This window comes from Balaenoptera physalus (genome assembly GCF_965194825.1).
Source record: "Balaenoptera physalus genome assembly, chromosome: 4".
In the NCBI taxonomy this organism is placed as follows: domain Eukaryota; kingdom Metazoa; phylum Chordata; class Mammalia; order Artiodactyla; family Balaenopteridae; genus Balaenoptera; species Balaenoptera physalus.
In genome coordinates, this window is record NC_138891.1 from 13,880,702 (window position 1) to 13,905,494 (window position 24,793).

A 24,793-nucleotide genomic window follows, 5' to 3' on the forward strand; every position below is an offset into this window, starting at 1 on the left:
TTACCGTTATAAAAGAAAAATATGAAAATTCTCTCTTTACTCCAACCATATGCAGCTTAATTTAAGTTGATTTTGGGTTATTTTGCAGTTTCACTTCCCTCTTGTCATTTATTTGATTTCATTAGAAACAGACTATTTACTTTCCACTTGTTTTATTCCTAATTTAGGCTACAAATGGGCTGTAACTGAGGGAAACTGCAGATGAGGGTAAATCACATTTGCTGTTAATTTGAAATTACAGACCCTTGATCTTTTTGAGGAGGTAATTTATCTATAGGTCAAATTTTAATTTAAAAAATACAGTTTTATAAAATTGATGTTGATAAGAATAAAAAACAAGTCATAGGCATTCTATACTATTCTGAGAAAATGTTCTATAAACAAAGTGTGAAAGAGTTGCACTATTTGTCTTTCCTTCATTTAAAAATCGCTAATATAAATTTTTAGTAGAATTATAACCAGAAGTAACTTCTGAATGAGCAAGCAAGGAGGTGATCATGGCTAGTAGAGCTTGTGTGTTAAATGACGTGTAAGCAGTTTAGAGCATGGACTTTAAAATCCAAGAGACCTTTAAAGGCTTTGTGGCTTTCTGGTGAAAAGACGCTGGGAAAGCTAAATAACTTCTCTAAAGTCTTGGGCTCCTTGTCTATAAAATAGGGATAATAATAGCACCTTACTTTACATGGCTGTGATGAAAATTAAATGAGATGATGCATTAAAGTCCTTAGCCAGTACACAAAGTAACTACTCAATAAACAATAGACATAAGATAGGATGATATATGATATGAGATTTCTCTGAAACTGGCAAAAAATTAATCAGAATTTTGAATTAACTAGAATATCTTTTCCTTGGTCATTTGAGAGAGTATAGAAAACCCTAAAACAAATTAATAACTTTTTTGGGAAGGTGCTAAAAATAATGATTTACTACATTTTGTTTGTTCTGTTTGTTCTATTTGAATGTTTCACTATTATTATTATTCATCAGGGGCACTTTTGCAAAACCTGGTTGCTTTAGAACCAGTTTGGTTGGTGACAGAGATTTAAATTCAGGAATAAAAATGATTTCATTTTAATATTTGTTAAAAATCTCAAATTGTTTAACATATGGAAATATAGAAAAAAAGTTTTCTAATAGTTACATAATTTTCCAGTAATCAATATTGACATGCAGTCACATAGGTTAAAGAAATCCACATTAGAGAAAATATATGTCTTCTAAGATTATATAAAAAAAAAGGGGGGGGGGGTAAGAAGGACATTAAACGTAATGATCTGGTGAATTTTTAAAGACTTCTTTAATCCAAGCTATCCATATGACTTTTGAAAGATTCTATTATCAGACCATAAATGATACAACTAAGCCTACAGATGAGACTATATGTTGGAAACTCCTCACTGTAGAAATGTTAATAACTCTCAGGAAAAGCTTAACTCTCATACTTCTAAATAACTATTACTATATATATTTTCTCTCTGGTGGAAATCAGTGTTTATCATATTGTAATTCTCCTAAAACCACCTGCGACCTCCCTTAGGCATCTTTTCCTCCACCTGCTGATAGTAATAGTAATCACTACACAGTTTGTGTTCTGGTCATGGCAGAACATCTTAAATTTCCTAAGGAATACAGAGGAAGGACCAAAAGAAAATCTAATTTGTCTATTCCATTTGCTCAAAGTGTACCATTTCACCTATAAGTAAAAACAGTCATTGATTACTCTTAGAAAATCCTGGGCTTTGGAACCAGGCAGATGTGGGTTCCAATTCAAATTCTAAGTAGCACTTACTTAATTGGGAGGTTTTGGGCAGGTCCCATAAGCTCTCTGAAACTTGAGGAGTTTCCTCATCTGTAGAAAACAGGTAACAGTATGTTGTAGCACAGGGCAGGGCTTATGGTAAACCCCTGATGCACAGGAATGCCCTCCATTTGTAACTCTCCTCTGACCTCTCATGCCTATCTTCAACTCCTCTATTTTCCACATAGTTATATAAACAAATATATATCCACAGATTAAAAAAAAAAAATCTCCCCAACTCAGAGCTGGATTTAGATCATTAGAGATTAGAGGTCCTCAATTTTACACCCATGAAAAAAAATCAAGAAAACTCAACAAAATTCTGATTTTCCCCATGATTATTATTTTGATGTTTTTTATAAAACATTGACTAACAAATCCTTTCCAAGGTTTTTTTTTTTTTTTTCTTTTTAAATTTGGCGGAGGTGGGGGTGGGGGCGTGCATCTTTCCTTTGCTGGTGCCCTAAATACTTGCTTAAACTGCCTATTGTGCAGTCCAGCACTGCCCCAAATGTTGCATTATTTGCTTTTAGAATTAAGGAGAAAGAGAATAAAAACTACATAAGGAAGAGTGGAAGTTAACACTTTTGGAACATCAGTAGTGCTTACTAAATGACCTATAAAAGTTAGTTTCCTTTTGCTCTTCTTTCAGGGTTTTTAAATTTACTCTTATTATGAAAGTTGAAGATTTGGCTCATTTAGACCATCTCCCTCTCCCTTATCCCATTTTTGAGAGTTTATGAGCTTTACTCTTCTATTATGTATGTTTATAATATTAAATAATATTTAATAATATTTCTATCATTAGATAGAATATTTTGATTCTTCTCAAAACAACTGTAGTTGATATGTATATTACCTTTATCTCATTGATAAGGAATTAAGATTCAAAGGTTAAGTAGCTACCAAGTGGTAGAATTCAGATTTGAACATTTACAAGATAGAGCAAAGATAAAAGAAAAAATATATGCTCCCAAGTGAGTGACTACATTGTCAGAAGTGAATACAAATAGGAAAAAACTGGTACCTTACTTCCTGTAACTATTGTTACTTCCTAGCACAGTGTATTCTTTCAACTCTCAAAGGTTGTCTGACAGGCAGATCTATAATAGACCCAAAGTAACTATAGCATTTTTGAAATTGGGTGGCTGCAATGACTAGTATATGTGAGTTACTTTTGTATCAGTAAGCTTTTTTCCAAATTGTATTTATTAGTTGCCTTTTATTTTGCTTTACATTGATTTACTATTTATCTTTTGCCAAATCCACAGTATGGATTTGAGAATCAGTAACTTAATAAGCTAACTAGTTGACCTTGAAATACTACTTCCAATATTAGTTTTATTTTCCTTCATGCTAAGTAGGTGGCTGCCACCTCATTTACAGCTGCTTACAAGAAAAATAAAGTTTTACATGAAATAGCAGTCATATCATCTCTATATGGTCAAAGTCAGCAAGAATTTGAGTAATTAAGTTTTATGTTCTTAGGTGAACATAATATGAATAAGTTATTATCCAATATTAACAAATATACATCCTTTCCTTCTCGTTTCAATGAACTTTGACAAAATTAATGGGAAGTAAAAGCTTCTGTTGCACCTAGTTAACTTTAGAGGATGTTTTCTCACCTTGATTTAGGTATGAATGAGCCATTGGCATTCTAAGAACTTCTTCGTGGTCAAATCTTGGCTCCTTACTTCTCAAATATTATGTTGTACAGACAAAATAACTGTATGCATCTAGGTATTTTTCGCATTGTTAACATTCATGTATATGACTTTAGCAAGTTGACTCTGTGTTCTCTTGTAAGAAGCAAAGAAATAATGACACCTTTTTTGCATGAACTATTTTACAATTTTTCATGATATATATATTCAAATATCATTGTCAAGAATGAACACAAACTTCCCCCCTTTTCTGAATAACAGTCTAAATGTCTCTTTACATTGTCATGATGAGTCCAAAGAAACTCAAGCACAAGGATAATACATACCAGTTGGAAACCCTGAGATTAACTACATATGGTGAGGAAACTAACAGTTATTGAGTGGTGAGTAAGCAGATGCTCCGCATATGTTACTTAACTCTCACTACTGTCTCTCAAGGAGGGTATCAATATCCCTAGTTTACAAATAAGGGAACTGAGGCTCAAAGAGGTGTTGACCTGAAACAAATGGACTGCCAGATATTTCTCCAGCAAAGACGGGCTTATTTGGGATCAGTAGAGAATTGCAATTCTGGGTCTGCAACCATGGTGAGCCATGTGCAAGTCCTCCACACAGCAAGGGAAGGAGAATGCTTTTATACAGGGAAAAAAGAAGTTGGGAGGGCTATAGTAAACAATGTGTCTGTTAGGGAAACCACTGTCTGAAACCACCCACTCTGGCAGGCCCGATAGTAACCACTTGCATGAGTTATCTTCAACAGGAGGTTCTGGCAAGGAACGTGGAACTAACAAGCTACCACCAACCAGAAGAATTCGGGAAAGGTCAAAAGGAGAGAGGAGACTCCATGTCATATGTCCTACCAAACTCCCAGAATCCTTCTCACTGAAATCCATCTTGGCTGAGTGATGCATGTGCCACCAGGAGGGACCCTGAGTCGAATGATTGGCCAGAGACAATCAGGAAACTAATCCCATCACCATAAAACCCAAGACTGTGAGTCACGTGGCAGGGCAGTCCTCCTGGGTTCCTTTACCATCCTGCTCTCCACCCAGGTGCCCCTTCCCAATAGAGTCTCTTGCTTTGTCAGCATGTGTATCTCTTCAGACAATTCATTTCCGAGTGTTAGACAAGAGCCCATCTCGGGCCCTGGAAGGGGTCCCCCTTCCTGCAACATGTCCATGGCTTTTCATTGGCTGAGTCCTTGCCAGTAAAAAAAAGGACTCTTTCTTCCTCTTGAGCTTGGCTATCATCACAGGGTGAGAGAGTTCCCCCTTCTGGTCTCCCAACTCTATTTAACTGAGGTTTCTGTTTATTATCTTCTACAGAGGATAAGGGGCTTGCCTCAGTTCTTTTTACCACCTTATATTTCCTTCAAGTGCTGATGGCTAAAAACGTCTGAATGTAATAATTTCACAATAGATTCGAAAACTTGTTCAGTTCAAAACCCTCTATAGAAAAAAATATGTAAGGCTCTAGATTTTTCTCATATCTGGTAATACTGGAAGTGTTTGGATTAACTAGTAAGAATACTGAACTGGAAAATCCTCATATTGAAATTGAGCAGGACCCTGAGGGGGCCTCCTGGGTACAAAAGCCTGTCCATGTCCTCCCTTTCTTGTTTGTAGAAAAAGGCTTTTGTCTCCTAGCCCTTCCCTGAGTTCCAAAGAACAGACCCAAGCAGTTACTAATTAGAGAAGTGAAGGAATGCAGAAACAAAGGAAAATCAGCCCAGCAAGAAAAGTAATGATAGTTTAAACAATAGTTCAGCAATAAAACAGAGTCCTAGTTCCTCTCCAAGGAATATGCATAACAATCTGATGCAAATCTTTGAGTTTTTCTGCAGAAACTAAGACCACCATACAGGTGGAGGATGGTGCCAGTCTGGGGTCTACATGCTGACCACAAGCACGTAGACCCCAGACTGGTTGGAACCAGCAGGTCAATGATTAAGATTCCTGAAACGTCACACTGTTACCTCACTACCAACCAACCAGAAGAAAGTCATGCACCCTGCAGCTCTACAACAAATGTTTCCTTTAAAAGCATTTCCCTGAAAACCATTAGGAAGTTTGGGTCTTTTGAGCATTAGCTGCCCATGCTTCTTGCTTGGCACCCTGCAATAAAGGCTGTACTTTCCTTCACCACAACCCAGAGTCAGTAGATTGGCTTTACTGAACAACAGGTGAGTGAACCCAAGTTAAGTTTGGTAACCATTTTTTGCAAAAATAGCAGTTGAGGTTAATTTTATTGAGAGATGGACACAGAAAGGCCTTTTCCTTAATCAGTTAATATTTCAATAATGGTTTCAAACTGTTAAACCACAAAAAAGGTATTTCATTTTCCCTCTTTATCCAACTCTGATAATATGGTCAGAACTAGATAATTTCCTGTAATTGATTGGAAGTATTGGGGAGGAAGAAATTTTCCTCTACCTTTCTAGATTCTTCTGGATGGTCTAAGAATTAAATGGACATGAGACAAATTAACAGGAGAAGATCAAAGTTTAATAACATGTATACATGGGAGAGACCTAGGAAAACTGAGTAACCTGTCAAAATGGCTGAAGCCCTTACCTTAAATACCATCCTCAGCTAAAGATAAAGGGAAGTCGAGGATGAGGAGAGTCAGTTAAGAGAGGTTACAGGAAAAGCACAGTAAACAAGGATGATTTTGTTACAGATTTAAGTCATCACCTATTCCATTGATAAGAGTTTCTAGAGATTTGGTCATCCTCCTCTTCCAGAGTCAGAGAGGGAGATGCCCTTACAAACGGAGATTTCCCTTACAAATGTAATGTTTCTTACAAAAGTGCAAGTCCTACTTGGTTTTTAGAGCACTTCTAATGCGTGCTGTTTCTCAGAAAATAACCAGCTTAAAACAATTAATATGCCAAGGGACATATTTTAGGGTGGCAAATTCTGCTCTGGAAACTATATACATGTATACAGATACATATGTATATATGTCAAGGAATTCTCATGTCAATTTGCCAAATGTTGTCAATAATTTCAAGTCTATATAGTATATTAGTAAGGTATAGAGAAACACAAAAACCAAATATATGTGGTGAGATAAACCTTGAGACAAACTACAGGAGACAAACAATAACAACCACATAAGAAATTAAAATGAAGTCCACTAGACATCATACTAAGTGAAGTAAGTCAGAAAGAGAAAGACAAATACCATATGATATCACTTATATGTGGAATCTAAAATATGACACAAATGAAGTTATCTACGAAACAGAAACAAATTCACAGATATAGAGAACAAACTTGTGGTTTTCAAGGGTGGGGGTGAGGAAGGGATGGATTGGGAGTTTGGGATTAGCAGATGCAAACTATTATATGTAGAATGGATAAACAACAAGGTCCTAGTGTATAGCACAGGGAACTATTTCAATATCCTGTAATAAACCATACTGGAAAAGAATATGAAAAAGAATATATATATACACACACACATATAACTGAATCACTTTGAGTACAGCAGAAATTAACACAGCATTGTAAATCAACTATACTTCAATAAAATAAAATTTTCTAAAACAGAACAATAACAAAAAAATGAAGTCCAATAGAAAATGATTCCGTGGGAACTTCAAGCTTGCCAGCTCAACTGGAAAGTATTTTCTAACAGTATGTGTCTGCACAAGACCTTCTAAGCATCACCATCCAAGAGAAGTTTAACAGGAACCACATATACAATTTTACATTTTCTAGTAGCTACATTTTAAAAAAAGAAACAAGTGAAGTTAATTTTAATAATGTCTTTTATTTAACTGTATATCTAAAATATTTTTTCAACATGTAATCAATATAAAAATTTTAATGCAATATTTTAGATTTTTTCATATTAAATCTGGTATTTTAACTTTATTTCAAGTATTCAGTAGTATGGGGTTAGTGGTTACTATACTTGAAACAGTTCAAATCCTGCTGAATTATGCAGAGTTCTTAGGGATTCATTTAGGATCTGGGCTTTGATATAATTAGGCAGGTCCATTTAACAACAATAGGGAGCTTGACACGCAGCTGTTTGTCTTACGTCTAAAATCTTAAACCTCTCCTGTCTTGTATACTAACGTATGCCACTGATAAAAGCTATTGATATCTAAAAAGCTGTGAAATGTTGTAAATATATACCACATAATTTGTAAATTTGGTATGTGTGCACTATGAAAGTATCAGAAAAGCTAATGCAAACTCGGATTCTGAATAAAAAGATAAATCCAGAAAGAGAAATTTGAGGGTCATGCCTTGTATTTGTCACTCTTTTTAAAAAGGCGGGCAAAGACTAGGGAAAGAAGAGACAAATCCTCCTACCCTTCCTGACTCTCATGCTTAGTGCTAGTGTTTTTCGGGTTTTTTTTTAACATCTTTATTGGAGTATAATTGTTTTACAATGGTGTTTCTGCTGTATAACAAAGTGAATCAGCTATACATAAACATAGTGCTAGTGTTTTGAGAAGGATACTAACATGTGCAAATCAATTAACAGCAACCAGGGGAATTGTGAAAAGGCTTGAAACCACATCCTGTAAGCAACAGTGGAAAGCACTAGGAATATGGCTTCTGAAGACAGAGGCTGTGGCCAGGGTGGTTAAGCACAGAGATAATAAGCAGAGGAGAACGGGGTAGATAGGATTTGCTGTACTGGCAAATACTTAAAAGGGATGTCACAGAAGAGGAATAGGCAAAAACAAACAAACAAACTACTCGTGAAATAGAGGGCAAGTTGGCTGAATACAAAGAAAGTGGTTTCTAAAACTGCAATGAAAAAAATGCCTTGGAAGGCAGGGAATATCCCACTTTAGTGGAATTTAGGAGGGGTGGGGCAGGGCGGGGGAGGAGGGGAAATTCATGATGCCTAAGGCTCTTCCTAACTCCAAGTATGGATTTTATTTTTCCCAAATATTGAACAGAGAGGTAGTGTGGAGGTTTAATAGTTCACTGGCCTTGATGTTACAAGTCCTGTAGCTAAATCTCGGCTCAACCTTTAGGAGTTAGGTTACCCTGGGTAAGTTTCTTAGACTCTCTCGGTTTGTTTCCTCTATAAAATAAAAATAATACATCCCATATCTACTTCTGGGATTACTGGAAGGCTTTGTAAGCTATAAAATGCTACATAAACACAAATTTCTGTTTCCCTGGAATAAACCAAAGAAGGCCCCTTAACTGAGCCCCCCTATTTCTTTTTCCTTCTCCTCCCTTTATACTGTATTTCAGGTCCTGTTGTAATCAAGCAGGACCCTATGGGGACTTCCTGGGACAGATTCCCTGCCCCCTCAAGTCCTCTGCCTGCCTCTTGTTTGCGAAAAAAAAAACCTTAGCCTCCTAGGCCTTCCCACAGTTTCAAAGAATAAATTTAATCAGAGAAGTGAGAAGCTGCAGAAACAAAGGAAAACGGTCAAGACAATAATAGTTTAGTCATTAAACAAAGTCAAGGACCTTTAGTTCCTTCTCAAGGGCTATAGATAATATTCTGAGCCATATCCTTTGAGCTGTTTTGCAGATACTGAAACCCCCACCAGGTGGAAGAAGTTAACTGTACACTGCCTACAAGCATGCAGACCCCAGATCGATTGGAACCAGAAGGTTGATGATGTTGACTCCTGATTACCTCACCACCAAACAATCAGAAGAATGTCCCTGAGCTGATCACACACTCCGCAACCCTCTCCCTCACCCTGCCTTTAAAAACCTTTCCCTGAAAGCCACAGGGGAGTTCAGGTCTCTTGAGTATTGGGGGCCTGCACTCCTTATTTGACACCTACAATAAACACTGCACTTTCCTTCCCCACAACCTGGTGTCAGTACATTGGCTTTACTATGCACTGGAGCCAGCGGGTCCAAGTTTGGTTCCGAAACAGTCTTCCCACACCCAGTTATTCCTGGTGCCACCCCTTAGATGTACCTTATCTTACTGATGGAATACAGGAAAAGTCTACTGTAAGGATAAATGCAGTCTTTTTCTACCTCAAGGTAGGGCAAAGGGTCAAAACAGTCAGGAAGCAAAATCTGTAAGAGCCATTGTCTACATTTTTCATCCTGCAATTGCCATCTCTAAAAACGAGACAACCAGTGAAAGGACTGCCAAAGAAAATATTATACTATTTCAGGATTGCTCTACTGAGGATTAAACCTCTTACCAGAGACCTTTAACTCTCATTAAAAAATGAATTCATGCCAGCCACCTACACCACCCATGTTTTGAAGTTTGCAGCAGAATTTTAAAGTTTGCACTGTTAGAACAAAAAAGAACTGGACTAACGTCAAATTATTTTTGAACTGTGGTCTTTAGATTTCAGGTCTGAGAGTGGAGACTGAACTTAATTAAACCCTTACCCACAGGTAACACATACTATCACCTCTTTTCTCTAACCTGATTCCCCTCCCCCAGCGTCCATATGCGTTCAGGGCGATAGCATCGAAGGTACAGGTCCTAGAGTGAGATTGCTTGGGTCCACTGCTGTGGAGAGGGGCCTCAATTTATCTGCAAAACAAAGATAATTCCTACTTCACAGAGTTGAGGATTAACTAAGTAAACCCGTGATCAGCAATAAAAGGGAGCTATCAGTATTACTATTCTGGCACTCCCACCAGCAAAAGGCTGTCGGTATCTCCGAAGCTTTGGTCTCCGTGACTTCCCAAACCAACCGATATTTAAACCCTTTTCAGCTGTCTTCTGGGAGTCTCAACAGCAAGTGAAACTGCCGGCTCGCGATCCACCAAACCGGGTATAGACTGCCTCGCGGATACTCCATGGCATTTGAAGTCAAGACTGGGTAAATGCTTTAAAACAAGACCTCAAGGGATTAGGAGTGCAAAACCCGTGCCGCGTGACGACCACTGGCGGGACTCAGCCACACGCTGACAGGCGGGTTCCCTTCACGCGCTGCATGGACTCCAAATCCCACTGCCGGCCTCGACCTTCTGCGCATGTCTAACTGCATTGAGGGAGGAGGGCGGGCGGACCAGCCGGCGGAGTAGCCGGCGGAACGCGGAATTTCACGGAAAGTGGGCGAATAAGACGCGGAGGGCTGGATGCGAGAGGGCGGGGCAGAAAGCGGAAGAATTGAAATCAGCTGACCGGGTCTTGTGACAGTCTGGGCGGGGGCGACGCAGGCGTATTGGAACGCGGTCGCTCAAAGCCTGAGCGAAGATGGCGGCCTCCAGAGTGAGCCTCTGAGAGGCAGAGGGAGGCGGCGGAGGAGGCGGAGGGGGCGCAGGGGTCGGAGGGGTTGGAGGGGTCGGAGGGGGAGGGGAGGCAGCGCCGCCGCGGCATCAGGACCCTGCGGGAGCGGAGCTACAGGGCCCCCGCGGGGGAAAGGGGAAGTGGTGAGGGGGAGGAGGCCGGAGGGCGCCTCATCCCACTCTGGACGTTGAGCCGGCGGCGGGAGGAGCTCGGGCTGGAGCCTCGCCAGCCTCCCGCGAAGGTAAATCACTACGGGCACCGGACTCTGGCTCTGCTTTATCCCCTCGCCACGCCGCGGGGACTTGGGGGACCAACAGCAGGGAGAAGGAGGGGTGGTGTCTGGGTCGCAACTTCCTTCAGTTAAGGAAAGCAGATTACCCTCCCCCCAGATTGCTGGTCTGGTTCCTGTCCTCCGACCCCGCCCGCCCCCCGCGGTTCTGAGTGATAGTCGCCCAGGGCCCTGCCTTGTTCAGCCCCACCCCTCTTTTCGCCTCGTTTTCTGGTTTTCTACCCACCACGGTCCCCCACTCCACTCTGCACATCCTTACCCTACACAGCCCTTATTCCTCTCTGGGCTCCGCCCTCGGGATTCCCTTCCAGCTTCCTAGTCTGAGCAGTCTTCCCGCTGGAGGCCGGGAACTCTTGTTTCCTTGGGTGGGCGACCCTCCTTCCTCCCATGCCCTGCATAGACTTTATTTGCTTAGCTTTGTTTCGTTTTGTTAGGAACTGGGGGGCACCCGTGTGGTTTCTTCTCCAGTCCCTCCCTTATCCAAAATGAAGTTTTCGTCCACAGCTTTTCCTTTTTGCAAGGTAGCTTATTCACAGGGGCCTTTCCTTCGCTGCTGTGATTTTGCCTCTGAATGCGGCCTTTGGAGTGGATGAAATAGGACTTAAACGCTCAGTGAAGTGGCTGTTAAACGCGGATTTGACTTAGTGCACTTAAGAAGAGTGTATTCTCTTAAATTGTCTCCTTACTGTAAGATGTTAAGTTAACCACTCTTGTCTTGAGATTGTTACCTTTATCATTTGCTTAGGGGAGAAAATTAGAAATCTTCCCCAGATGTGGTGATGGTTTCCTGAAGTAATGATTTCTCAATTCCCCTCTCTGCTTTTCCTTTTGACCCGACCTTGATTTCTCTCAGGGCCTCTCTACCTGATGCTGTTGCCTCACTGTGAAGGACTTTATACTGTAGGGTTATTTTGAGCGTCTTGGAATATAGTGTCTTGGGTAAAAAGTTAAATTTCAGAATATTTCTTCAGGACCTGTCCCGAGGATTGTCTTACTGTGTTTTCTTTCTTGCTTGATGGATCTGGTAGATTTCTAGGTTTGAAAGTACTGTCTGCAGAGTTTAAGGAAATTACTCACGGTTGTCAGGTTTTGTAGTTATGTTACCAGTACTCTGTGAGTTTATGGGAATATGAAACAGAACTTGCCTTTAAAAAAAAAAAAAAAAAGGACATTTAGAGAATTACTTGTCAGTAATTGGGTATCCCCAAAAGGCTTGATTTCACTATTCTTTAGAAAGTGCTTTATTGTTTGACTTAATTTAGCATATAACATAAGATCTTGTTAACATTTTAAATGTAATGTGAAACAGTTTAAGCAGCTATATCTCAAACTTGGCTTTTGCGGTTAATATCACAATGGAACATAAGTCCATACTTGTTTAGAAATATTACATTATACTCCTTGTTTGAAAACAGGAAGTAAAACATATTAAGGGAGGAAAAGAGGAGTCAGAAGGTTAAGAGATAGGAATGTAAAGCTGTAGTTCAGTTCATGGAAAATACCACAATTTGTATTCCACTGGGAGGTAATGGATATTCCTGTTTTTCTAAAGTGGCAGTAGTAAATAGTCTAAAATATATGAATGGTATGAGAGGAAAAGTTATGGAATTATGGAAAGCATAAATTCTTATTTGTAAGAATTAACTTTATCCACAAATAAATGGAAGGTGGTTGCTTAGGTGGACGGAAACAATACTAGCTTTATTACTGAATTTGTAAAAAGCTTGGTAGTGGAGTCAGGTTCTCAGTAGCTGTTAAATTCTGCTTGAAATAAAATGTTTTAACTAATTTGGCTCCATTCCTCAACTAGTTCTATTTACACAGGTGAATCTGAGGTTTCCTTCGCACATACCTTTCCCCTTTTTCTCCGATTGAAGTACTTAAAATTGGTAAATAGAAGCAAGGCTAAGCAGATAAACTAGCAAAAATGTTGTTGCTACTAATACTGTAGTTTTAGGCCTAAATGTTAACTGTAATACTTATTAGTGGTTAAAGGGGAGTTGTCTTGAAAGAGATCCTTTAAGTCAGTGTTTCTCAACTTTATCAAACCCAATAAAGGCCAACTTTTTATTTCAAATAATTAGTAACAGCCCCTTTACTATCCTGAAATAATAGTTTATAAATAATATAACCACCTTCTGGCTTTGGCCCTGGGATAAAAAGAAGCTTTGCTTCCACTGTTAGAACAAAAAAGAACTGGACTAACTTCAAATTCATGACTTTTTATTTTTTTGAAACCTATTAAATAGCTGAGGCCACAGAGCAGACCACTGGCCCAAAGTTTAAGGAGAGAAAGAGTATGTATGAACTCACATTCACCTTCAGTAGACACAGCTGGACACTGTTAAGAAGTGTTCAGCTAGAATAGCTGACAAGAAAAGGAAGCCTGGGTGCACCTTCTTCCAATCTCTTTACCTACAAACCTCACTGGGTACTCCTAGAAAAGACTGGGTTGAGCTCTGGGGAGTGTCTGCTGTGGTGCTGACCTAGAGGAGAAGAGCAGCAGAACTTTCTGGAGGGGCAAGAAAACTGTGCTCTGAGTCTTCCCCTCTGTCTCTTCTATGGAACAACAGCCTTAATCTGTGGAGGGAAGAGCATCTTTGCTAGCAGGCCCTGTTGGTGAGCATTCATTGAGCTGGGGGAAGACAAAACTAGGGGGAAAGAATCTTTTCTTGGGGGAGGGGCACTGAGCCCAAAACTGCAGCCTGGGGAAACAGGAAGATCCTGTGATCCAGAGACACAGTGTATGTCTAAGAGTAAACCTTAATCAGAACAACAGAGACTGTACCCCCAACTCACTGCCATCAAACTAAGAAGCTGTGAATAATAAGCAACTGCAAAATACTACAAGGTGAAGAACAAGATTATGCAAAGAGGCTCAGGGCAAAGAATCAAATAGACATTGCTTTAGTAAACCATCCCCCACCATAGGCACAAGCTATTCTGTAGATATTCGAAGCCTGTGGTACACTGAGGATAACCGTAGCAACAGCAAAATCATGAACCCAGCCCAACTCCTAACACCCAGCACTAAAGACCTAGCAAAGAAAAGGTGTGCCCATTTCCTGTCACAAAAATTATTTACCTCTATCTCTACTGTCTTATACATGTCCAGCTTTCAACAAAAAATTCAACAAGTCATACAAAAGGCAAAAAAAATTCCTAAGAGAAAGAGCAATCATCAGAAATACTCATTGATTAATACAGATGCTACTATCTGGTAAGGAATTTAAAATGACTATAATTAATATGTTAAAGGTATGAACAAAAAGTGGACAATGTACAAGATCAGGTGGGTAATTTCAGCTGAGAGACAGAAACTATAAGAAAGAATCAAAAGGAAATGTTGGAAGTTTCATTACATAGTAAAGAGCTGCAGAATGCCTTTGGGCTCATCAGTAGATTTGACACAACCAAGGAAAGAATCAGTGAACTTGTAGATGTCAGAAATTATCCAACTGAAACAAAAAAAGAGTTCAAAAAAAGAACAAGATCTTGGGGATAATATCAAACATTTATTATAAATATATGCATAGTTGGAATCCCAGAAGAGAACAGAGCAGAAGAAATATTGAAATATTTGAGGAAATAATAGAAAATTTCCCCAAATTAATGTCAGACATCAAACCACAGGTGCAAGAAGCTTAGAGAACACCAAGCAGGATAAATACCTGCCCCTTAAAAAACCCACACAAAACACACCTAGACATAACAAATTCAAGCTGATGTAAACAAAGGACAAAGAGAAACTCTTGAAAGTAGCCAAAGAGAAGCATTACAGAGGAACAAAGGTAAGAGTTACAGCAGAGAAACCATGCAAGCAAGAAGACAACTGAGTGACAACTTTAAAGTACTGAAAGAAAAAACAGTAAGATATAAAAAATGAAGACAAAATATAGATACTCTGAAAAGCCATGAGAATTCAAAGTATAATCTCTCAGTTTATATGATATATGCATTCCTGGAAAATTATGTGCATATTAAACTGCAAAACATACTTTGTGATTTGTATTTTAACATAAAACTAAATTCTGGGGTTAACTATAAATAGGCTTTTATCTATGTGAATGACCACTTGGATATTTGAAAGTCACTTGAGGACAATTCTTCAATCTATGGGACTGTCTTATACATTGAGGGATATCTAACCCCATCCACTAAATCCTAGTAGTTTCTAATCATAGTGTCTCAAGGATCAGCATTCCCCCCCCACCCCCGCAACCATTACTTTAATTCAGAATTTTAATCAGTGTTTTCAGCACGTTTTTCTGCTTCAGCAGTGTTCACACATGCTTATCACATGCCAGTCAGTAACGTCTCTTGTCATATGGTGTGATTCTTAGTTCTGGGAACTCCTTTGAGAATCACTGATTGAGGGGATATCTTTGTAGCAAGTAACTTAAGCCAACGTGATTGTGATCATTTTTGCAAACTTAAGACACAGTTACCTGTGCAAAGTTACATTTAAGTATGGTTCAGTCAATAAAGCTGAGCATAATTTGCTAGTAGTTCTTTTCAGATGCTCTTAAGTTTATTCAGCAGCCTACATATTTGAGTTTTACTTGTACTTTTATGGACTACTTAAGAGGAAGAGTGATCTCTAAAATAAAGTCTGAAATCAGTGGGGTTTTTATAGTTTCAGAACTTAAGTTGCCCTTAGAAGTAGGCCACACTGCTTAAGCAGTGTTCACATATTTAGCACATGCTAAATATGGTAATATTGGTAATTGGTAATATCATTTTTGCAATTGATCAATAAGAATTTGACCTTTTGATGAACAAATTGAAAACAAAATCTGTAAAGCAATCTAAATTATTTTAATGTTCTGATTTTGCCAAGTATTGTTGTGAAACATAATGGAAGGATTGATAAGGTTATGATTGTAGGAGACTTTCTCTAATGTGTAATAAATTCTGTACTAATTATATTAAAATTTAAATTTTTTTAAAAAAATTTATTCATTTTATTTATTTTTGGCTGCGTTGGGTTTTCGTTGCTGCGTGCAGGCTTTCTCTAGTTGTGGCGAGTGGGGGCTGCTCTTTGCGGTGAGCGGGCTTCTCATTGCGGTGGTTTCTCCTGTGGCAGAGCATGGGCTCTAGGTGCGTGGGCTTCAGTAGTTGTGGCACACGGGCTTAGTTGTTCCACGGCATGTGGGAATCTTCCTGGACCAGGGCTCAAACCCGTGTCCCCTGCATTGGCAGGCGGATTCTTAACCACTGTGCAACCAGGGAAGCCCTTAAATTCTTTTACTAGTGCTGTGGGGTTTCTCTCTCCCTCAGACTTGTACAGAATATATTTTGGATGTTTATCAAATCTTAGAGTAGATAAGCCATTTCTTTCCCCAAACTAATAGGACTGGGTTTAATTTTAAAAGTAGAATTTTCCTTTTTTTTTTTTTTTTTTTTAAGATAACTGGTAGATTTGGGAGTGTTCTGTAAACTGTGAAGCACTATGGCAGAGTTAGGAATAATAGGGATTTTTTGGAAAGGGCCAAACTAGAAGCCTGCGTGTTGTTGCTATTTGTATTGGGTGAAAGAAAGGGAAATTGCAGCCACTTAAACTCTTTGTCTTTTACTAGTATAAAGAGCACAGGGTTTGGGTATTAAGATGCTTACTGTAAAACTTTCTTCAAGTTATATTTGTTACATGCTTAGGAAATTTAGTCCCCCATTATGCGTTTACTATATTGTTAAGAAAAACAAGTTAAAACGTGGCATTTTTTACCTTTAGGGTCTATTTAGCATATTAGAGCAAGGTTATTAAGTGCCTGTTGGTGAGCTGACGAACAGTTTATTGAACTAGTACATTTTGTTCTTGCATAAGCCAAGTTAGCTTCAAAGATAAAATGAAATAGAAATTGTGTCTAGAAAGTTTTAAGAATGTGTGCAAACTAAAAATGTGTAAGTGATCAGTACCACTGATTTCACAGAATTGCTTAAGTGAACACATTTCTTAGTTGGTTTTTTGTTTGTTTTTCTCCAGGTGAATATTTTAAGGCATTTTTAAGTTTTGGAAAGGGAAGAGTCATAACCATGCATCTTTCCTGGCAAAAACATTAATTTTTTTTTTTTTTAACAACAGATAGAGGTCTATTTTGTGAGAAATAAGAATTATTCCCTCAGATTGAATCTAAAATATGAAGAGATAGGTATCTTTTTCAATATCTGATTTACATTGAAGAGAAAAGGCCAGCAAAATTAACTGCTATGGTATGTATGCTTGCTTCTCCACCCATTGAGATCATATTAAGTGTTTCTTCAGATTTAGGGGTTGCTTTTGAATTTCTCTTGCCCTTTTATTTCATGCATATATATTCAGTTTCTAATTGGAGAGGAATGGATTTTTTTAAAGAGAATGAGGGGATCTTAGATTATTTTGCCCTATGGTGGCAGAAGTATTTGAAAGTTTATGTTAATGTGGCAGACAGTTCAGAGGTTTCAATATTGTAACTCCTGGGCAATTATTTGGAGATGTGATTGTCAGCTGAAATTTGGTGTTACCACTGGCTTTCTTACCACATTTATTTCTGGAGTTATCAGGTTCTTCAGCAAGTTAAGAAAGCTAAGATAGGGTGTACTAAAACCTTACTTTGTGATCTATTTTATAGCTGTTTAAAGATCCCTGTATGGTAGGTGTCATACACATTACACATGACTGATTTGTTGTTTATTTAGAAGGAAATGCTTTTGCCTATACTTGAGTTATATATTAAAACATGAAAATTAAAAATTAAAAAAGAGGATTAAGGTTCATATCAGTTTTCTTTCATACACAGCACATTCTAAGATAGTCTAGTTGTAGCTTTTTAATGTGGGTAAAAATTAATGTTCTGTTAACCATTTATATTTTTTACCTTTTATTTGAAACTGAACTAACCTAGTGATATAATTCACTTAGGTTTTGAATCCAGTTACAAATAAAACTAGGTCTTTAAGAAGCCAGTAATAAGGGATTCTCTCTTCCGTCATTACTAAGGATTAGCCTTTGCCTTAGCAGTCGTTCTCCTTCCCCCTGCATTTTCAGTAAGATATAGATGTATGAGGAAGTATTAAGTTCATAAATTAGTTTCTATCATGTGAATGTCTACCATATTTTCAGGTGTAGTTTTACAATGTAGCAGAGAAACAGTGTTTCTTTTGTAGGAGAGTTTGGTCAGAAAATAAAGGCAAATGTAGTTTTCCCCCAACTTAAAAGTTTTCACCTATAGCCAAGTTGAAAGAAATTTACATTAGGCACCCATATATTCACCTCCAAGATTTTCACATTAATATCTTGCTATATACTTGATTTATCGTGTATCTATCCATCTTTCTATTCACCTTCTTTTTTGATGCATTTCAAGACAACCTCATGTTTTTAATTCATTATTTGAGAGCAGAGTTAATGATGAAAGAGTTCATTCTTTCATTTTATAGACTCAAGCTGGAAAGTTAGTATCTTATCTGCTCTCTGGAAGTTGTCATATTTGTGTAAAAATCATTTCCAGTTGGTCATGCAAAATGTATGCTTTGAAGGCAAGTAGCCATGATTAAAGCCAATTCCTTCATTCATTCACTAGTGTGTTATGTTTCTGAGCATACTCATTCATCCCTGGCTAAATAAGTGCTCTGTTTGAGTTTTTACTTAACACAAGCCATGCACATAGACTTAATTTTGCTATGTGTGCAAATTCTTTTTCTTATAGCCTGGCTGAAATCTGCTTGGGTGCTTGTGGTGTTGAGTCCCTTCATTCTGCTTTTTGTTCTTAGTGTCATTTTGATGTAGTCTCCTCTCATTGGACTCTCAAATCCTGCAATTTTTTGTCAAAATCATACCGTCCAAAAGATTGTTCTCATTTTATCCATAAATGATCTTAAATGGATTGTCAGTTTTGCTGCCAGTAATAAATTAAAGAATGTGAGAATGTTAAGTGTTATTTGAAAGCATGAAGCAAGGGAGCTCATTGAAAAAGGTGAATCTAGCCAAAATGCCTGTTAACTTGAATTTGACTTTTTAACCCTTAGTACAGTTCTCTCAAAAGAACAAACTGAGACGTTGCAGAAAAGCTCTGTTGGTGGTGTAATATTAGAATATAGAATAAGAATAAGTGAAGCCAACTTTAGAGTTTAAGTGAAGCAAAATTACAGGGACTTCCCTGGTGGTACAGTGGTTAAGAATCTGCCTGCCAATGCAGGGTACATGGGTTCGATCCCTGGTCTGGGAAGATCCCACATGCCACGGAGCAGCTAAGCCCGTGTGCCACAACTACTGAGCCTGCATGCCCTAGAGCCCGCGTGATGCAACTACTGAGCCTGCGCGCCTAGAGCCCGTGCTCTGCAACAAGAGAAGCCACCGCAATGAGGAGCCTGCGTGCCACAATGAAGAATAGCCCCAGCTCGCCGCAACTAGAGAAAAGCCCCTGCGCAGCAGCAAAGACCCAACGCAGCCAAAAATAAATAAAACTAAAAAAAAATTAGAGATACTTTCAATGTGATTTAGTTACAAAGGGCATGTAAACTTGAGTTTTTCTCATGAAAAAGGTCTTTGAGCATTTGAAGTGGGACAGTCTTTCAGGGAAGGAGATGAAATTTAAGCGGTAATTAGTTTGAACAGATAAATTCTTGCTAATTTGAATAGCACCTTAGCAACTGGCAGGATGGCAAATGCTGATGATACAGCTGCTACCAAGATCTCATCCAATAATTCTTACACTTTTTTACCTGGACAATTTGTTATTTTTTATGGAATATGCCTATAAATGACTTATGCTATTATGCTTGATGCTAGAAATTCTGCAGATTTTTCATCACTGTTAATGGGAATTATGGTTGCTTATGAGTTTTTGCCTATAAGCAACAGTTCTAGAACCACTTTTAGAGCTTATTTAAGAACTATACAGAGGAGATAATTGAATGGGGAGTAAATTATTTTTATGGAGTTTTATGGAAACTTTTTTCCCAACAGTTTCATAAGCTATAACTTATAGGCATCAAACATAAATTTAAAAACATTAGGTTGGTTTCAGGTAAAGAAGCATTTCTAAGAGCTGAAATTCCAAATGCCTAAGTGGGAGATATTTTATTTTATTTATTTATTTATTTATTTAATTTTTTTTAACGTCTTTATTGGAGTATAATTGCTTTACAATGGTGTGTTAGTTTCTGCTTTATAACAAAGTGAATCAGTTATACATATACATATGTTCCCATATCTCTTCCCTCTTGCGTCTCCCTCCCTCCCACCCTCCCTATCCCACCCCTCTAGGTGATCACAAAGTACCGAGCTGATCTCCCTGTGCTATGCGGCTGCATCCCACTAGCTATCTATTTTACATTTGGTAGTGTATATATGTACATGCCACTCTCTCACCCTGTCACATCTTACCGCTCCCCCTCCCCATATCCTCAAGTCCATTCTCTAGTAGGTCTGTGTCTTTATTCCCATCTTGCCACTAGGTTCTTCATGACCTTTTTTTCTTTTTTTTTCCCTTAGATTCCATATATATGTGTTAGCATACTGTATTTGTTTTTCTCTTTCTGACTTACTTCACTCTGTATGACAGACTCTAACTCCATCCACCTCACTACAAATACCTCCATTTCATTTCTTTTTATGGCTGAGTAACATTCCATTGTATATATGTGCCACATCTTCTTTATCCATTCATCCGATGATGGACACTTAGGTTGCTTCCATGTCCTGGCTATTGTAAATAGAGCTGCAGTGAACATTTTGGTACATGACTCTTTTTGAATTGTGGTTTTCTCAGGGTATATGCCCAGTAGTGGGATTGCTGGGTCGTATGGTAGTTCTATTTTTAGTTTTTTAAGGAACCTCCATACTGTTCTCCATAGTGGCTGTATCAATTTACATTCCCACCAACAGTGCAAGAGTGTTCCATTTTCTCCACACCCTCTCCAGCATTTATTGTTTCCAGGTTTTTTGATGATGGCCATTCTGACCGGTGTGAGATGATATCTCATTGTAGTTTTGATTTGCATATCTCGAATGATTAGTGATGTTGAGCATTCTTTCATGTGTTTGTTGGCAATCCGTATATCTTCTTTGGAGAAATGTCTTTTTAGGTCTTCTGCCCATTTTTGGATTGGGTTGTTTGTTTTTTTGTTATTGAGCTGCATGAGCTGCTTGTAAATCTTGGAGATTAATCCTTTGTCAGTTGCTTCATTTGCAAATATTTTCTCCCATTCTGAGGGTTGTCTTTTGGTCTTGTTTATGGTTTCCTTTGCTGTGCAAAAGCTTTTAAGTTTCATTAGGTCCCATTTGTTTATTTGTGTTTTTATTTCCATTTCTCTAGGAGTTGGGTCAGAAAGGATCCTGCTATGATTTATGTCATAGAGCATTCTGCCTATGTTTTCCTCTAAGAGTTTGATAGTGTCTGGCCTTACATTCAGGTCTTTAATCCATTTTGAGTTTATTTTTGTGTATGGTGTTAGGGAGTGTTCTAATTTCATACTTTTACATGTACCTGTCCAGTTTTCCCAGCACCACATATTGAAGAGGCTGTCCTTTCTCCAGTGTATATGCCTGCCTCCTTTATCAAAAATAAGGGGACCATATGTGCATGGGTTTATCTCTGGGCTTTCTATCCTGTTCCATTGATCTATGTTTCTCTTTTTGTGCCAGTACCAAACTGTCTTGATTACTGTAGCTTTGTAATATAGTCTGAAGTCAGGGAGCCTGATTCCTCCAGCTCCATTTTTTGTTCTCAAGATTGCTTTGGCTATTCGGGGTCTTTTGCGTCTCCATACAAATTGTGAAATTTTTTGTTCTAGTTCTGTGAAAAATGGCAGTGGTAGTTTGATAGGGATTGCATTGAATCTGTAGATTGCTTTGGGTAGTAGAGTCATTTTCACAATGTTGATTCTTCCAATCCAAGAACATGGTACATCTCTCCATCTATTTGTATCATCTTTAATTTCTTTCATCAGTGTCTTATAATTTTCTGCATACAGCTCTTTTGTCTCCTTAGGTAGGTTTATTCCTAGATATTTTATTCTTTTTGTTGCAATGGTAAACGGGAGTGTTTTCTTAATTTCACTTTCAGATTTTTCATCATTAGTGTATAGGAATGCAAGAGATTTCTGTGCATTAATTTTGTATCCTGCTACTTTACCAAATTCATTGATTACTTCTAGTAGTTTTCTGGTAGCATCTTTAGGATTCTTTATGTATAGGATCATGTCATCTGCAAACAGTGACAGTTTTACTTCTTCTTTTCTGATTTGGATTCCTTTTATTTCTTTTTCTTCTGTGATTGCTGTGGCTAACACTTCCAGAACTATGTTGAATAATAGTGGTGAGAGTGGGCAACCTTGTCTTGTTCCTGATTTTAGTGGAAACGGTTTCAGTTTTTCACCATTGAGGACAATGTTGGCTGTGGGTTTGTCATATATGGCCTTTATTATGTTGAGGAAAGTTCCCTCTACGCCTACTTTCTGCAGGGCTTTTATCATAAATGGATGTTGAATTTTGTCGAAAGCTTTCTCTGCATCTATTGAGATGATCATATGGTTTTTCTCCTTCAATTAGTTAATATGATGTATCACGTTGATTGATTTGCGTATATTGAAGAATCCTTGCATTCCTGGAATAAACCCCACTTGATCATGGTGTATGATCCTTTCAATGTGCTGTTGGATTCTGTTTGCTAGTATTTTGTTGAGGATTTTTGCATCTGTGTTCATCAGTGATATTGGCCTGTAGTTTTCTTTCTTTGTGGCATCTTTGTCTGCTTTTGGTATCAGGGTGATGGTGGCCTCATAGAAGGAGTTGGAGAGTGTTCCTCCCTCTGCAGTATTTTGGAAGAGTTTGAGAAGGATAGGTGTTAGCTCTTCTCTAAATGTTTGATAGAGTTCGCCTGTGAAGCCATCTGGTCCTGGGCTTTTGTTTGTTGGAAGATTTTTAATCACATTTTCAATTTCAGTGCTTGTGATTGGTCTGTTCATACTTTCTATTTCTTCCTGGTTCAGTCTCGGCAGGTTGTGCATTTCTAAGAATTTGTCCATTTCTTCCAGGTTGTCCATTTTATTGGCATAGAGTTGCTTGTAGTAATCTCTCATGATCCTTTGTATTTCTGCAGTGTCAGTTGTTACTTCTCCCTTTCCATTTCCGATTCTATTGATTTGAGTCTTCTCCCTTTTTCTCTTGATGAGTCTGGCTAATGGTTTATCAATTTTGTTTATCTTCTCAAAGGACCAGCTTTTAGTTTTATTGATCTTTGTTATTGTCTCCTTCATTTCTTTTTCATGTATTTCTGATCTGATCTTTACAATTTCTTTCTTTCTGCTAGCTTTGGGTTATTTTGTTCTTCTTTCTCTAATTGCTTTAGGTGCAAGGTTAGGTTGTTTATTCGAGTTGTTTCCTGTTTCTTGATGTAGGGTTGTATTGCTATAAACTTCCCTCTTAGAACTGCTTTTGCTGCATCTCATAGGTTTTGGGTCATCGTGTCTCCATTTTCATTTGTTTCTAGGTATTTTTTGATTTCCCCTTTGATTTCTTTAGTGATCACTTCGTTATTAAGTAGTGTATTGTGTAGCCTCCATGTGTTTGTATTTTTTACAGATCTTTTCCTGTAATTGATATCTAGTGTTATAGCGTTGTGGTCGGAAAAGATACTTGATACGATTTCAATTTTCTTAAATTTACCAGGGCTTGATTTGTGACCCAAGATATGATCTATCCTGGAGAATGTTCCATGAGCACTTGAGAAAAATGTGTATTCTGTTGTTTTTGGGTGGAATGTCCTATAAATGTGAATTAAGTCCATCTTGTTTAATGTATCTTTTAAAGCTTGTGTTTCCTTATTTATTTTCATTTTGGATGATCTGTCCATTGGTGAAAGTGGGGCGTTAAAGTCCCCTACTATGATTGTGTTACTGTCAATTTCCCCTTTTATGGCTGTTAGTATTTGCCTTATGTATTGAGGTGCTCCTATGTTGGGTGCATACATATTTACAATTGTTATACCTTCTTCTTGGATCGATCCCTTGATCATTATATAGTGTCCTTCTTTGTCTCTTGTAATAGTCTTTATTTTAAAGTCTATTTTGTCTGATAGGAGAATTGCCACTCCAGCTTTCTTTTGATTTCCATTTGCATGGAATATCTTTTTCCATCCCCTCACTTTCATCTGTATGTGTCCCTAGGTCTGAAGTGGGTCTCTTGTAGACAGCATATATACGGGTCTTGTTTTTGTATCCATTCAGCCAGTCTGTGTCTTTTGGTGGGAGCATTTAATCCATTTACATTTAAGGTAATTATCGATATGTATGTTCCTATTCCCATTTTCTTAAATGTTTTGGGTTTGTTTTTGTAGGTGTTTTCCTGCTCAGAGAAGTTCCTTTAGCATTCGTTGTAAAGCTGGTTTGGTGGTGCTGAACTCTCTCAGCTTTTGCTTGTCTGTAAAGGTTTTAATTTCTCCATCAAATCTGAATGAGATCCTTGCTGGGTAGAGTAATCTTGGTTGTAGGTTTTTCTCCTTCTCACTTTAAGTATATCCTGCCACTCCCTTCTGGCTTGCAGAGTTTCTGCTGAAAGATCAGCTGTTAACCTTATGGGGATTCCCTTGTGTGTTATTTGTTGTTTTTCCCTTGCTGCTTTTAATATGTTTTCTTTATATTTAATTTAATTTTTGATTGTTTGATTAATATGTGTGTTGGCATGTTTCTCCTTGGATTTATCCAGTATGGGACTCTGTGCTTCCAGGACTTGATTAACTATTTCCTTTCCCATATTAGGGAAGTTTTCAACTATAATCTCTTCAAATGTTTTCTCAGTCCCTTTCTTTTTCTCTTCTTCTTCTGGGACCCCTATAATTCGAATGTTGGTGCGTTTAA

General features: G+C 38.1%; 1 protein-coding gene and 1 pseudogene across 11 annotated transcripts in view; one reads left to right on the forward strand and one right to left on the reverse strand.

Annotated features, from left to right (window-relative positions):
- LOC309659503 (ras-related protein Rap-1b pseudogene) overlaps positions 1–24,793 on the reverse strand; it is a 377,624-nt pseudogene that overhangs the window by 146,311 nt on the left and 206,520 nt on the right. The window lies entirely within an intron of this gene.
- The window catches only part of DNAJC13 (DnaJ heat shock protein family (Hsp40) member C13), a 122,025-nt gene continuing 107,863 nt past the window's right edge, over positions 10,632–24,793 (forward strand). For 8 of the 10 annotated variants that reach the window (XR_014262823.1, XR_014262824.1, XR_014262825.1 and 5 more), the window contains exon 1: positions 10,736–10,909. The gene's annotated coding sequence lies outside the window, so the exon portion shown is untranslated. Of the gene's footprint in view, positions 10,651–10,735; positions 10,910–17,039; positions 17,168–24,793 lie in introns of those variants that run through there. The other 2 variants (XM_082459196.1, XM_082459197.1) reach the window with 2 other exon arrangements.